At 45.1% G+C, this 15,072-nt stretch overlaps 1 protein-coding gene across 1 annotated transcript in view; it reads left to right on the forward strand.

Moving 5' to 3' along the window:
- Positions 1–8,407: 8,407 nt before the first annotated feature.
- DIP2B (DIP2 disco-interacting protein 2 homolog B (Drosophila)) overlaps positions 8,408–15,072 on the forward strand; it is a gene marked incomplete at its 3' end in the record, with an annotated part of 37,518 nt that continues 30,853 nt past the window's right edge. The window contains exons 1-2 of the mRNA XM_008947206.1: positions 8,408–8,429; positions 11,757–11,828. The remainder of the gene's footprint in view (positions 8,430–11,756; positions 11,829–15,072) is intronic.

The raw sequence follows: 15,072 nt of genomic DNA on the forward strand, positions 1-15,072 counted from the left end.
ATCTAGTGTTTGATAATGTGAATGATGTGAAAATGTGATCTCAAAAACAGTGACAAATTTTGTCATAAACACACAATATTTTCTAAGTGTATTGTGTCATGAATAAGTATTTGACAGCAAATTAATACAGGAATTAAGTTTTCAAAGTAAATCACACCTGAAACTGCAATATCTCTTTTTGTAAACTCTTTTAGTCATTTTGTCAGCATGCTTTTTGTCAAGTTGCTGACTATGTGCTTTTAAATAATCCTACTGATTTCTCCATACTTCCTTCCCTCTTCAAGCAAGGTGCTTGAGAATTCAGTTTATTGAAATTGGAAAAGGAGATTTTGCACCTTTCAAGAGGGCACGGTAGGAAGATTGTATCAGTTACGGGTTTGGAGGTAGCTTGTTGAATAAGATCTGTCTTTTAAGCCTGTATGTTTGGGTTCAAGGTCCACTGGTGTCAGTGCAGAAAGGATATTTGTCCTCATGGTTTATTGAAAATATGTTATGACAGAGGCAACACACTGCTACAAGGCAAGAAAAAGAGATGCATTAGGATCTTCCCAGTTTGGAACACCAGAAATATCTCTCTGAGGTTGCAGTATCAAGGCCAGCAAACTGAGATTGGCTCTTCCTCCTCTCTGTGACAACATCATCTTTTTCCTACTTCAAGACACACGCTTTGTACCAACCACTGAATGTCATTTTCTTTAAAAATCTCTTAGTGAGCAGAATGAGGAAGGAGGAATCAATGTGCTGGGACAGGTGCCTGGTTTCCATTAGGCAGCTAAGTTCAGTAACTTTGTGGTGGGTTTGCAACGTGCAGCTGGAGCTGTGCTGTGAGAGGGTTCTCGTGTTTTACCTATTATTTGGAACTTCCAGGCAGCTTCAAGGCTTTCCCATAAGAAGGATCTTGCCACATCCTGCTCTCCAGGCTCTGAACAAAGTGCCTCTGGAGCAGACGTTGCCTGTTCTTCAGCAGGCCGGAGAGCCCCGCGCAGAAGTCGCTCCTTGCATGATCTGCCTTGTAAAGAGCATTGCAGCTGACAGAGTAATGGCTTTTCTTGGCCCTGCTGGTGACATGCCAACATGGTTTCCTTAGCAGTGGAATTCCTCCAGAAGCCACGGTTGCTGATGTAAACAGAACTGAAAGCTTCACACAGCCCATACTGAGCTGGGGGCCTGAGATCCGCTTCTTGTGCCATGCCGGGCAGTGCATTTTTCTTCCACTCTTTCTATTTAAATCTCTTTTCCCAGGCTTGTAACCAACTTGAATGAGTCGTACTCTTCAATCCAGAAAAGATAGTCTCTGTGCAGCCTCCTGGGGTTGTATACAGCAAGGATCACTCCACAGGGTTCCGGCCTCCTGTTAATGTGAATATAGCTCTGGTTCTGCAGAACCATTTGGGACAGAGGTGTGCAGAGCAGGCTGAAGGTATTTAACAAAGTGCTTTTGTTCCTGCTAGTCAGGCTTCAAAGCAAAAGAACCGTTTCTGAGCTGCTCCTTGAGTCTCTTGCTGTCTTTTAGTCAGGTAGGCTTTGGTGGGAGTTTCCGCCAGTTAAATTACTGGTGTTGCACACTAATTTGAGACTGGGTAAAAGATTAATAATTGTATTGCTTCAGGTTTAAGTAGTGGAATCCTGCTACAGTGACTAATACTGTTTAATAGGAACTGTCCTAGCAAAAGCACTTGTGAAGGCTGTGAAATGACTGCGGTCTGTGTTTCTGACTTCAGTGCTTTGGGAAAAACAATGTTTTGTTCTCTCTGGAGCAGCCACTGCTTTCAATGCTGCCTTTTTCTTCGAAATGGGAGTGACATCCTGATGAGTACACACTCAGCACTACCTCTCTGGGAACACCAGGGTAGGAGGCATGTGGGAAAACATGTCACAATAGATGTCTCACCAATTTAGTGTTGAAAAGTTTGCTCTTATTGGGGTTTTTTTTTCTTTAACTGATTTTTGTTTGAGGTGCGATCTTCTAAGCGCTGCTGCTTTCATCAAGATACCTTTCTGTGTTTCATCATGCATAGTCATCGAGCTCATTGCACTGTGATTTGAAATAGCACTTTCCCATCTGGAAATCCATAATTGCTGTGCTGCAGTGCCGTGCCAACTGGGTTAGTGCTCTGCTCACGCTGTGCTAAGGGAAGGTCAGAGCTGTGTTCCCATGCCTGGGTGCTCTGTGTGAGCAGCCCTGTGTTTGATCCATAGATAGGGGAGTAATTGCTTTTCACTTTTGTCTTTTTCCATTCTTGCCTCATATTCAAGAATCTAGAATTTAATTATGGAAAGTTAACTTCAGGTACAGTTGGACTGAAATGGGCTGTGTGGCCAAACTGCTTTTTGGGATAGTTTGGCAGAGTGTTGCTATGGTGCCAGATTTGGAGGAGAGTTACCAGAAAGGATTACTTAGAAAAATTGAAGCCTCTTCCAAGAGAATTATTCAGTATTGGCATCCAAGATGTGATAGGAATTGTGCACGGTACTACAACCCATAGTAACATCTGCTTTAATCTTAGCCTGGGTGGACCCACTGTGGAAATACTCTGATGGTGTTGTGTGGCCACGTTAGCAGCTGAACAAAAGGCTGCAAAAATATAGTTTGTTTTCTTTTTTTCCAAAAAAGCTGGGAGGAAAATAGCCCGGGTGAGGACCTGCCCTGGCACCCAGGGTGCAGAGGAAATGCCAGGGACTGTCTGGTTTCGTTCAGTCCCTCAGACTGGAAACTGTGGTCGCTGAGGGCTGTGGATAAAAGCTTTGTCCACCTGACTGGACCCTGTCAGCCCGTTTGGCAGAGCCCCAGCCCCTCACCTCGTGCAGTTTGCTGCAGGTCGTGTCTCTGAAGTGCTTTGCAGCCAGGAGCAGAGTTCCCTCTGGGTGGATTTGGTTTTATTTCTGTTCCTGGGCTTGAAACAGGCTTGATTTGGAAAGTCATCTGTCCACGCTGGTCTGGCTGGTAGCGAAAGTGTGTGGAACAGGCAGAGAGTTTACGTGTGTGCAATCCCCTGCAGTTGGGCTGGACAGACAACTCCTGGGAGACGATTATCAGCACCCAGTGTTCTGATAATTCGGTGTCTACCTGGAGGGACACGATGAGGCAGCTACCTACTGAGTAAGTGCTGAGTCCCAGGGTTGTTGCTCTTGCACAGTTTAGTCATTTCCTGGGAAACCTCAGCTTTCAGGCTAGTGGGAGAGGTCTGAGGATCAGATAATGTGGAGTTCTGCGAGTGCCTGTGACCAGGAGGTTAGTCAGAGAAGAGTATTATTCACAGCAGCATCGCTTCATCTGGGGTTTTTTAAAAGGCCTGTGAGCTGTCTTGCTTTACTCTGCTCAGACTGGGAGTGTAGCTGCTTCTGGCATCTGTGTCTGTGGCACTTTCTCCTCATCCAGATGCATTGTTCTGATGCAGGACTAGGATTACACACACTGTTCAGTGCTCCTGTAGCTAAATCCGCATTCTTTTCATTGACTCCTTATTAAAAATAGATGAAAATGTTTCTCTTGCATAGATTTGGTAAAATCCTGTCTGTGACAAAGCCTTGGGTTTGTGCCCTTTATAGCATTCAGAAGGGAAAATGCATTTTTTCCCCATGACAAGTTGTAGCTATTTAAAAGTGTTTTTTTTTCCCCAGGATGGGGTTACGTGCAAGATTTATTATTTGCTATTTATGTGCATGTGCTGCTTTTATGGATAACATGTAAAATTTATCTAGGTGCACTTTGCAATGTAATATCTTGTGTGAAGTTGACTTCCGTGATTATTTTGCAGATGTTTGCTAGAGGCAGCAAGCAGAGCCTATGTTTAGTAGGGTTATTGGGGTCTGACCAATTTGATCATGTATTTAAAGCTTTTAAGGGGTTCTTTTCACGAGTTTTTGGAAAGGTGTTACCTGTGCATTGATGCCGTGATTTGAGTTGCTGATGGCTGAGCTCATGGTACCGTCTTTGGTCATGGGTAAGGCTCTGAAAGGCAGAAGGTCTCTGGTCTTTTAGGCCTTGCAAACAAACCAGCCAGGGGTATGGCTGGCAGGTTTGCTTTCTGGTACTTCAAGAGTTTTTGGAAAGGTGTTACCTGTGCATTGATGCTGTGGTTTGAGTTGCTGATGGCTGAGAGTGTGGCGCAGCCTTTGGTCATGGGTAAGGCTCTGAAAGGCAGAAGGTCTCTGGTCTTTTAGGCCTTGCAAACAAACCAGCCAGGGGTATGGCTGGAAGTTTGGCTTCGTAGTCCTTTGGGCAGCTCACCTGGGGAAGTCTTTTGGAGAAGCTACCTGCTGAGGACACTGGTCACGTTGCTGCCGTGTAAACCACGCACACGGTCACGAGTGAGAATGTTCTCATGTCTGCTGCAAAGAGAAGAATCAACAAAAGGGTCTCGTGCCTCTACAAGAGGCTCTTTTATTTCCAGTGCTAAGCTTCCCAGCTTTTTTCAGCATCCCAGTCTTGTGAAGGCTTTGGGAACCTGACCCTGGGTAGTGTCATTTTCACCAGAAACCGTAACAATGTGTTACCCTATGTGTCTTTTTTGTGTGTGTGGGGAAGGGAGGGTCTTCAGCTGAAGCTGCTCTGATGACATCTCCTTTTCATTGGTCATCCCCTGCCCATGCACATGAAAAACCCCTGAACTCTGTCCTTAGCTCACCCAGTTTGGTGATGCATCACATATGGCATCTAAGATTACTACCCGTAATACACGGGCCCAGACGGGTGAATCGAGGACAGTGGATCATCCAGGACTCTGAAGTGCTGCTGTAGGATAAAGAGACTCTTCAGTATCGTTTCAGCAGTTGCATTTATTGTTTAAAAGTCAAACAAACAAACAAATAAAAGGTTTAAGGTGCACAGGAAGTGGCTTGTGGTAAAGTGGCAGCCCGGCAGCGGCTGCGTTCGCAGGGCAGACCATGCCCCAAACCCCTCGTCTTGAACTGCATTCTTTGGAAATAATAAATGTTGAGATTAAAATAGTTTGAATTCGGTAAAGCAACATTCATAGGTCTCGAGAAAAGATTTTTGGAACCGTGAAACAGAGTCCCCACAGTGCTGGAGCCAAGTAGTCTTGTACTGTGTATATAAATTAATCTGGAGCTGATCTGTCTGTGAAACTTTTAGCGTCGAAACTGTAGCAGTGTAATGCTTGTGCTTAACAAACACAGCTTTGTAAGGCTTGCTGTTTTTTTCAGTAGCCTATTCATGTTCTTAATGGGAACAGAATGGTGCTGTTAAAGGGAAAATGCAACGCACAAACCTGTTCTGTTTGGTTCTTTTTGTGTGTGTGTGACATCGAGTGAGTAAGGCTTGCTTCTTCCTTTCAAGAAATCAGTGACTGCTTTTGGAAGCCAGTGTAGTTCGCAGACCTTGGTGTTGTCTTCAAGGAGGAAACCTGATATACAGCTTCACCAAAAGGAAGGAGGAGGGAATCTTTGAAGCTGCATCATCATTTGGCCTCAAACAGAAAGAGGCAACTGTCTAAACTTGTTTCAAACATACTTTTTGTGCTGAAGCTACAGCCAAAGCGTGGCAGGAGTGCAGCAGCAGTTGACAGGTATGGTCTGTTTGAACACACGGCCTTAGAAAAAAAGCTTTAAATGTTGGGGTTTGGGTTGCTAAAGCCTGGGATTGAGAACATCCTGGCTTTAAGCCTTGGTAAGACCATCAGGAGGGGGTGCAGGATGTCTAGAGGTTGTCAGTCCTCCAGGAAATGCCAGAAAGGCATATCAAGCTGCAGGGTAAATAAATGAGTGGTGACATTTCTTACTGAAGTGCTGAACTGATTGGTTTGGTACCTGTTTTCTGCCTAGGCTGTGAGTTGGACACTCTAAGTACTAAAGTACATTCCTTTCTCATTTTGAATTTCTCAAACATGCCACCTAACATCTCACATTTGAAAGACCTTATCTGGAAGTGGCAATGAAAGAACATGCTGGACTTTAAGCTGCACTTGGGGTTTTGGTATCTCCAGTTGGGTGTCTGCTTTTGGTCAAGGACAGGAAATCCAAAATCAGGCTCTGCAAAACCAGGCTTTGTGTGCTTCCAGAGCAGGTTTAAGATGATAAAACTACAGGGAGGCATTGCCTGCTGTGTGTGCCTAGAGATCAAGCTGGGGGTTAGCCAAGAAGAGCAGAGTCATCAACACCATTTATAGGGGTGAGACCTGAAGAGCAGATGCAGTGGTGATAATAGAATGTATTTCCTTATTTTTGTTATAACCTTATTACAGTGCTTGCTGTTAAAGAGAGAGTCGTTCTCTGTGGTTTGGGGCTAATTTCCAGGCTTCTCTGTTAGTGTGAACTGCTAGAAATATGGACGTATTTTCTTTTAAAAGCATACAAACATTTTTTAAGAATGCATACAAGCTGCTTTCAAATTTGAATCTTTTTCTTGATATAGTCAAGTGTTTGGAGGCTTTGTTGGGGAGATGCTGTGCACTACGTGATCATGTTCCTTAATTTCTCCACTGTAGTAATTATGGTTTTGTTAGACAGTAAATGATTCAGTGTTCTCATTCCATGGGGGAAGGGGAGCAAGGATGTTGAAAGAGGAGTATTGTCTGAGCGTAGCAGGATTAGCTGGTGTTACCACCTTGCACTGATTGAGCACCACTGTTTAGAATAGATCATCAACCCTAATTGCTGAAAAGCAGCCTGGCGTCACAGGGTGGTGAGACTCCTGAAGTTCCAGGCTTCTCTCTTGCATGATTTGGATGTAGGTGGAACATCTGGGCTTGATTGGTGGGAGCTCCCTGGGCTCCTTCTGCATTCTGTGAGCCCACCCCCCTCTGCTTTCTGTTGTCAAGTTCATCTTTTCTTTAATCAGAATCATTTAGGTTGGAGACGACCCTTAAGATCTAGTCCAACCGTTGACCTAACCCTACCAAGTTCACCAGTCAACCATGTTCCCCAAGTGCCACATCTACACATCTTCAGTACCTCTAGGGAGGTTTAGTGAATTTTTGAAGCTCATTCTGTTTGTGGCAAAACCACACCACTGAAGCATGCTGGGCATCAGCCAGAAAGGAGAAAAAAAACCCAACCAGATTCTCTTGCACCTTCAGTAGTTAGAACATCCAGATTGGATTTGCACACCAAGGATCAATTCTAACTTCCTCTCAAGAAACTAGGACAATCATATGAAAAAGGAATCTCTGAATCCATTTTTTTGTATTTTTCTAGGGAATTCTGTTGCTCAAATGGACACGTGTTTGTACACAAACAAGCAGGGCCTCTTGGATTTCATCACTGAGGTGTCTGCAGTCAGGGTTACTGTCCATGCGTTCCAAGTGAGGGAGAATCCTTGCTCCTTGCTTGAACTTGTCTTTTTTCTGCAAACCATAAATCTGGAGTTATTTCCTGCTCTGAATCCACAGAAGGGCATCTCTTGTGTACTTGCAAGACCTGCTGTGTCTTGAAAAGCAGAGTTTCTTTAATTTCTTTTAAAAACTGTGAGAAGAGAGAAACAATTAAATGGGAGCACGGAGAGGGTTGCGGGAGGGGAGCAGTGTGGTGATGCATAGTGAGAGGAGCAATTACTGGAGTGGTGCAATACTGGTGCCACATTTCGGTCAGAGAACCTGCTCCGGGAAGCTGGCTGGAGCTGGTCCACCACAGGCTCTGAAAGCAGCAGGAAAACTGAACTAGTGGCTGTGCAGGAGAAAATATTCCACGTGTTGGGATGAGGTAAGCTCTGTGAGTAGCAAAGGTGGTCGCAGAATTTAGCATAGTGAGGGAAAATGGTCGTTTGTGGAGCTGGTGAACTGCATTGTTTTTCTCCCAAGTAATAGTGATAGGACGAGAGGAAATGGGCTGAAGTTGTGCCAGGGGAGGTTTTGGTTGGATGCTGTGAAGAGTTTCTTTCCTGGCAGAATGGTGAGGGATTGTCCCAGGCTGCCCAGTGAGGTGCTGGAGTCCCCAGCCCTGAAGGGGTTCAAGAAATATGTAGATGTGGCACTTTGGGACATGGGCTAGTGGTCATGGGAGTGTTGGGTTGGTGGTTGGACTTTTCTTGGAGGTCTTTTCTGACCTTAATGATTCTCTAATTGTGGTGGGCTGTATTTACATTTTGGCCTGTTCTAATGTCCTGGTTATCTGGGGAGGCTGAAGACATCCCTGCAGCCAAGCTCCATGCTGGGAGCAAGCTCCATTGCAGCAGAGCTGTCGAGGAAGGAGAGCCCATTCTCTGCTGCATCAGCAGCTTCGCTCACTCTCATGTGTCCATTCAAAAAAAACCCACCAAACCCTAAAGATTCCTGGCTTTGGAGACGCCAGGAGGGATCACAACATACCAAGCTGGTTGTGGCAAAAGGGTCTTGCCTGAAAAGAAACTGCAGCTTTGGTTTCTTTTGGGAAGACTCCTGTTTCCTTGGCGTGTAGAGACACAACCGTGACTAGCTTGGGATACGGGTAAACGTAGGCAACAACTGCACAGGAACAGTTGGAGCTGGGAGAGGGCCAAGGGAATGGCTCAGCAGTAAGTGTTTTTGTTTGTAATTTCTTTCCTAGGAATGCACAAACACTAGCACCATTTTAAAGCTAAGTTGTCAGCTCTCATTTGCTTTGCTAATGCTTTCTTTGTAGTGCTGTGCCTCACATCCATGGAGAGGGGGGTTGTGGTTCTTGGGTTGTATTTTGGCTACGTGGAAGAATTTAGCACACCAAGTGTCACAAAGCTTTTGATTTATGGAAGCAGGGTGGGTGATTTACCAGGTTTATGTAGCAGGAGTGAATGGTGCTTGAGATTGCAGTCCTATTGTCTCAGTTCTCTTCCTGTTGTAGTAATTTATGATACTCAGTGAGGAAGTCCACGTTGATCTTCGGGTCTGGCCATTTCCATTTCCTGTAGATCAGCAGAGAGGGAATAGGGTGAAAGAAAGAAAATTTCTTTCTTAGTGAACCTTTGGTTTCTCTTTTAGTGGATTGATACCAAATTTGAACTTTGTATGACTGGAGAGAAGAGGCTTTGTGCAATAATTTCATCCCATTCCTGCAGTGTATGAAAGGGACACCTGCTCCTGAGACTGGAGGTGCCCATTTGGGCACAACTGCTGTGGCTGTGGTAATCAGATCATCGTTTTATTGAGATGACTTTACATCTGTCACCCATAGCTACACACGAGCTTCTGTTCTGAGCTTTAGTCCCATTGCTGGAGCTTTACTTCAGATCCTTGTATTCTGCTTCCAACCTGCGTGGATGCCTGTCCATGAATAAAGAACTCTGGTTTGGGTTCTTTGAACCTTTCCAGTCCCTACTGCCTGGTTCCACTTCAGTAGTGCTGAGCTAAAAATTCCCTAATCCTGTAGGCAGGTGCTTGAGACTGTCAACCTGTTTGTCACAAGAATGGTCGATTGATTTATGGATTGATGGATTTTAACCAAATCCTACTTGGAAATTCAGCAGAGGGAAGACACTGTGCTGCAGGGAAACCCCAGGAATTTCTCACCCTTGTTTCTGTTGCTTGAATTTTGCAAGTTGGAACTTTCCTGCTCTTGCCAAATAGGCTTGTTGCTTTTTTTTTTAATTAGCTTATGCTAATTTTTATGCTCAGAGAATCCTTTTTTCAAGCAATAATATAAATTAAATGCATCATGTGGTAGTTAAGTTTACAAAGAGTCTTTTGGACCAAGTTACCTTCTTGTTTTGCAGCAGTCTCTGCCCTCAGCTTCACGTTTCCACATGTGAACTCTAGTGCCTGGATTCCTCTGAGGGCAGGTTTGCTTTATTGGTGGGATGTTAGCAGGGAGGAAGTGATCAGAGCAAATTCTTTGCTTCCCAGTACATCCCAGAGAACGTGATGCTACTACCACTTAGACAGAGTGTGCTGGTGTTTGTTCATAATGGACTGGTACTCCTTAGTAATTCCAACCATTTTCTGTGGCACACATTTCATTACATACAGTGTGTAACCACCAATGCCAAGAGTCCAATTACATCTTGTGGAGAAATTAATCACAGTATAACAAGCTACAAACAAACCTGTGGGCTGGCTTATAGGGAGAACTCCCTCACCCTGTCCACGCGGGGCTGGTTTTCCTGCAGTGGGAGTCACCATCTGCTACCCAAAGGAACAAGTACAGCAAACTAAAACTGCCAAAAAAAAAAAGCTGGTGGACCCTGTAGCTCGTGCAGTCGATGGCAACGTTGCCCTTTTTGGCGTGGAGTCTTTGTGCAGCTCTTTTTTGGAAGGTGCACTTTGGCAGCATACCTTTCCTGTGAGCTGGATTAATTTCACTGAGCTATGTATTGCAACCAAGCGTTGAGATGAATGCTTTGCTTGGCATTTCAGTGCTTCGTGGACATTCTAATTTTCAGTTGCTGGATTTGTTTGGACTTGTTGGGGCCTGACTCAAGCGTAGTATAAGAGGAGTGAGATAAAATGTTGTGTGCAAACGTAGTGCAAGTGCCCACTCCAGCCCCAAAACTCCCAGGCTGGGCGTTGCAGATGACTGAGGTTTGACTGTCCAGCACAAAGGAGTGAAGTCCAGGCCCTTGCCAAGCTTTTCTGTACTGCAAAATCACCTTGAGAACCAAACTAGCCAGTTGGCTGGAATGCTTTAGCAGAGACGCTGGTTGTGTTGGGAGGCTTAGAGCCTAAACCCTTTAATCACCTTTTCTGACGTGGCTCTCCAGATCAGGCTGGAAGTGTCTGGCAGGAGGATGCTGTCAGGCAGCAAATGCAGTGGGCTGCTCAGTGTCTAATGCTCTCTTGCCTTGCAATAATCAGGCTAAAGGCAAAGAAAAGATGCTGTGTGCGACCACTGGGTCGTCTTGTAACGCAAACAGGGGTTTAATTTTGACTTGAGAAGCAATATCAAATAATAGTTTTCTTATTGCTCTGTGTCTGATCACTTCCAATCTTTTGGCCCCAAGAGATAAGAGGTTAGGAGTGCAGGTCAGGCTGCAAAAAGGCTTGAAATGCTGCAGGGCTTTTTGTTTTAATCCCTTCAAGGTTTCAGTCTTTCTTGTGGTTCGGATGTAATGTGAGAAATTAAAACAAAAGACGGCAGCCAGATGGTTCATCTCCAGGATCAGACAGATTAGTTCTGTAAAAAAGGGAAAAGTTTAGTAATACTTATTCTCTTCTGGAGTTTTTGCTTCCGGGGAACTCAAGCATCCATCTCCTGTGTGCTTCTACCCGTGAGCAAACAGTGGAGTCACAGCTCCTACCAGGCTAAAAACCCCACAGCCCTCTAGCTCGCTTTTGGTGACTATCAGATAAGACTGGATAAAAGTCAGATTTTCTGGACCACGGGGTGTGCTTGCTGGGCAGTGATCTACCAGTTGACTCTTTATCCTCCCTCCAGTTTTTGGAGGTGCCCTAAACAGCTCCTGTAGTGGGTTCACTTCATTTGCTAAAAGTTGTTCTCAATTTGCTTAAAGACGAGGCTGTGAATTTGCACTTTGCCTTCACCCTGTTGTTTGGGAATTATTCCATTTTGTTAGCCTAAGCTGGCTTTGTGGCTACAGAATATTCTCATGCACTGCAACCTTCCCTTTTTTAGGTGTTCAGTGTTTTGATATTCAATTTAGATAGCTGTTCTGATTCAAATTGTTGCATTTAAGTAGTGTATATCTCTGATCCCAAGGGGAACTCCAGAAGCTCTGTAATATGGAGGCTTTGAAATCATGATGTCCTCACAGTTATTTGGTTTCAGGTTTTCTTCTGCGTATGCGTTGCTGTGTTCAGGTGAAACCTTCATGTCACTGTAAAGAAAAGCAAACAGACTTCAAACTGGAAAGTGAGGACCTGGTTAAAGGAGTTTTCCTTTCTTCCTTTTAGGGGACATCACACAAAAGGGGTATGAGAAGAAGAGAGCAAAGCTCCTGGCTCCCTACGTTCCACAAGCCCAAGGTAGGTGCTTGTTTCAGCTGCCTTACGAATTCTCCATAACCTTGGTGTTGAAGGGGGCTGTGGATTAGAGCACTGAGACTTCATGGGCCCACTCTGAACGACTCTTTGGTGTGGTTCCTTCCTGTGGAGGGAGCCTGGATGCCCTGAAGTCACGGGCAGTGTTTTGCCTTTTGCATGCTTGTGTTGAGCTCCAGGGATTCCTGGTAGATCTGGAGCTGTTTGGCAGGTCTCTGTAGAGAGCTGTGTGTTCCAACACTGTGTGTGCCCTGTCTTTATCTCCACGTGGATAAATCATATCCTGCTCCCTTGTCAGCTGGCATCTCAAGGGCTCTGACTCAATTGTGAAATGTGAGGTCCTCAAGAATCATTTTTGAAACCTTTAAACTGGCTTAACTGCAGAGTTTGTACTGGATCTTTTCAGCCATCTTAATTCCTTGTTGGTGAAACACTAGAATTTTTATAATTGTTGTTTTATTGTACCAGAATAGCTGAATTCGTGCACTTCGTTTACATCTGTTTCTTTTGGTTCAAAGATCTCAGCAGCAGAGCTGATTGTAGGATAATTACATATAATTGTAAACTGAAGGACGTGGCTGAAAGTAAGCCTAATAATTATTATGGGGATGCTTACCCAAAATAATGGCCCTACTGATAGGCTGAACCATTAAAAACTAATGTGTCTGGCTCTTAGCAGTTTGGGGATTAAATGGGTATGGCAGGCAGTCGTGACTCGACTTACTGTAATTTACTGAGACTAAAGTACTGCCAAAAAGTGGAAGAAAGAGTGAAGGCTGGAAGTGCATTTATTGACCATTAGCAGTGCACCCGCTGGGGAGAGCCTCGGCACAGCTCTTCCCTGGAAATGCAGCAGCTCACTCCAGGCAGCTGCTGGGGGAATGGAAAAGAGCTCTGCCACTGCTGTGTGGTCACTGGGAGACTCTGCTGCCCCAGAGCTCCTCCAGCTCTCCTCCATCCCAGCTTGGCTTTGCCTGCGTGTTCAGCTAAAGCTGGTGCCTGTTCTCTTGTCCTGGGTGCTTTGGATATAAAAGAACAGCCTGAACTAATGTGCTGAAGGGAGCAAGGCAAGCAAAAATTGCTTTTTTAGCCTTCAAATTTGAGATACTGCTACAAACAGCTCTTTGAGTACTGAGGGCTGCCTCCCTGGGCCAGGCTCTGATCCCAATCTCTGAGGACTCAGTTGCTGCCCTTGTATCAGATCTGTTCCTGTTATTTAAAGAAACCAGAAAGTAATACACGTGACTAATGCCTATTTATGCTCCTTGTAAGTAGATGTTAGTTAAGCAGGTTTTACAGTCTCCCAGTCCAGCATCTGGACCAGTGGAGAGCTGGAGGCCTAGGAGGAAATGTGGAATCCTTTCCTGTGTTCAGGTGCCTTCTTGGCAGACTTCCTTTTGTCCTGGAGTCTGATGGAGGCTGAAGCTCTACAAGTTAGTCGCTTCCCTTCTGACCACCTGATCTTTGCCCTTCATGTTTGCCACTATACACACACGTTTGGTTTGTTTCAGAAAATGTTTAATTAGGAGGGGGGGGGGAAGTGTTTGGCCAGCCTGTCTGAGGCCCTGCTATTTTCATTGTCGTGCTAGGGAAAGCTGCAGAATGAGCCAAAGTTCAGGAAGAGGCTCAGGCTGATAGGAGGTCACCAATTAAGGCAGCATTTTGACTGCTGCTCTGACTCAGCCCTCCAGCTTTTCCTATACCTTAGATCCAGCTGCCCCTCTGTCTGGGAATCTCCTCGTGTAAAAAGCCTGTTGAAGTCATGTGTGAGGGATTCAGAATCAGGTCACCTCGTTATAACGAGCAGAAAATTAATGTAGTCCACAACCAGAAAAGAAAAAGGATTTACTCCTGCAGTTAGTGCATTACATTTCTCAAAGCCCCTTCCTGGGGTTACTGGTGTGTTGTCTCCATTCCACAGATGGGAAATGAGACAAAGGTTGGTCCCTCGACATGTCAGGGCATGTTAGTGTTATCATTTGGGAGGTTCTTATTGCTAAAGCCCTGCTCCCTTCCCCTTGCCTCTGGGAGCTTGCCTCGTTATTCTAGAGTTAAGGCAACAGTGTTAATTACCTAAAGATACATATTTTCCTGGTGCCACATCCATTTTTGTCACTGGAACCTGCTGAGGTGGTGGGGCTGTGGTATCAGAGGGGCTGCTCCACCGACACGTGCTGGCTGCTGCACAGAGAGGCTTGCAAGAAAGTACTGCCAGCAGCTTCCCAGGTCGTGCACGTTAAGTTGTGCAGATTTCATGGTTGCCCAAACCCAAGGGGGGAGGACAGACGTGCTCGTGTCATGTCACACTGCTGAGTAGCCCCCCAGGAGAGGAAAGCAGCCACCCTGCCCTCCCCTCCGTGTCTCTGGCTGCCAGGAACTGCACCTAAACCCTGAGTTCCCTTTTGAAACAGAGGGAGAGTCTCAGTGCTTTGAGGTATTGCATTGATTGGAATAACACTGGTGTTTTCTAGTCACCCTCATTTGTGAGGACCGAGTGGGTTTGTGCCTGTTTTAAAAGATGTGATCCAACACTCATCTTTGCTGGTTTGCAAAATGCTTTTTTTGGATGCTCAAACTAGTTTGCTACTTACTGATGGTGTAACTAACCACTTCTTGGAAGTGGATCTTGCTGCAGACCACAGGTAAGCTGCCTGGAGACAGAGCTCCTGTCCCAGTTAGTTGCTGCAAATCTGGAAAAGCACTTAGAGCTTCTCAGCTCAAACAGTGCAGATGCAGGAATGAGATGCAGTAATGCCTCCTGCCAAGATTAGCAGCCCTCCAACACAGGCTGCTTGCTGGCAGAGAGCAGTTCTCTTCTATTTAAGATAATGCATTTGGTTCCTCTGCTAATGTGTAAAGGAAATTATCTTCATTAAGCACTGATTGACTGTCAGGACCTTTCTCTGTACCTGCTGGCATGCTCTTGCTCCTGTTCTCTATTCTCATGATGATGAAAAAGAAGTTAAGAATTTGAAATGAGCTAGGAGAACACTGGAGTGCTTACTGTTTTTATTGGCAAGGTAAGATGAATGTGATCTGGTGGGTTTTGTATTCCAGTACCTCAGGGAAGGGTGCTGGAAGACAGGAGTAATGTGCTTGTAAACCTGTTGAGATTGATATAATTTGGAGCTAATTTAACCAATCTGTGGATTTTAGCTGTTAAACTGTTTTGTTATTTTTTTCCTCTTCATGTTACTCATGTATAGCACAAGGTGGGAACTTGAGATGC

The sequence above is a fragment of the Merops nubicus genome, unplaced genomic scaffold (assembly GCF_000691845.1).
Source record: "Merops nubicus isolate BGI_N331 unplaced genomic scaffold, ASM69184v1 scaffold11999, whole genome shotgun sequence".
In the NCBI taxonomy this organism is placed as follows: Eukaryota; Metazoa; Chordata; class Aves; order Coraciiformes; family Meropidae; genus Merops; species Merops nubicus.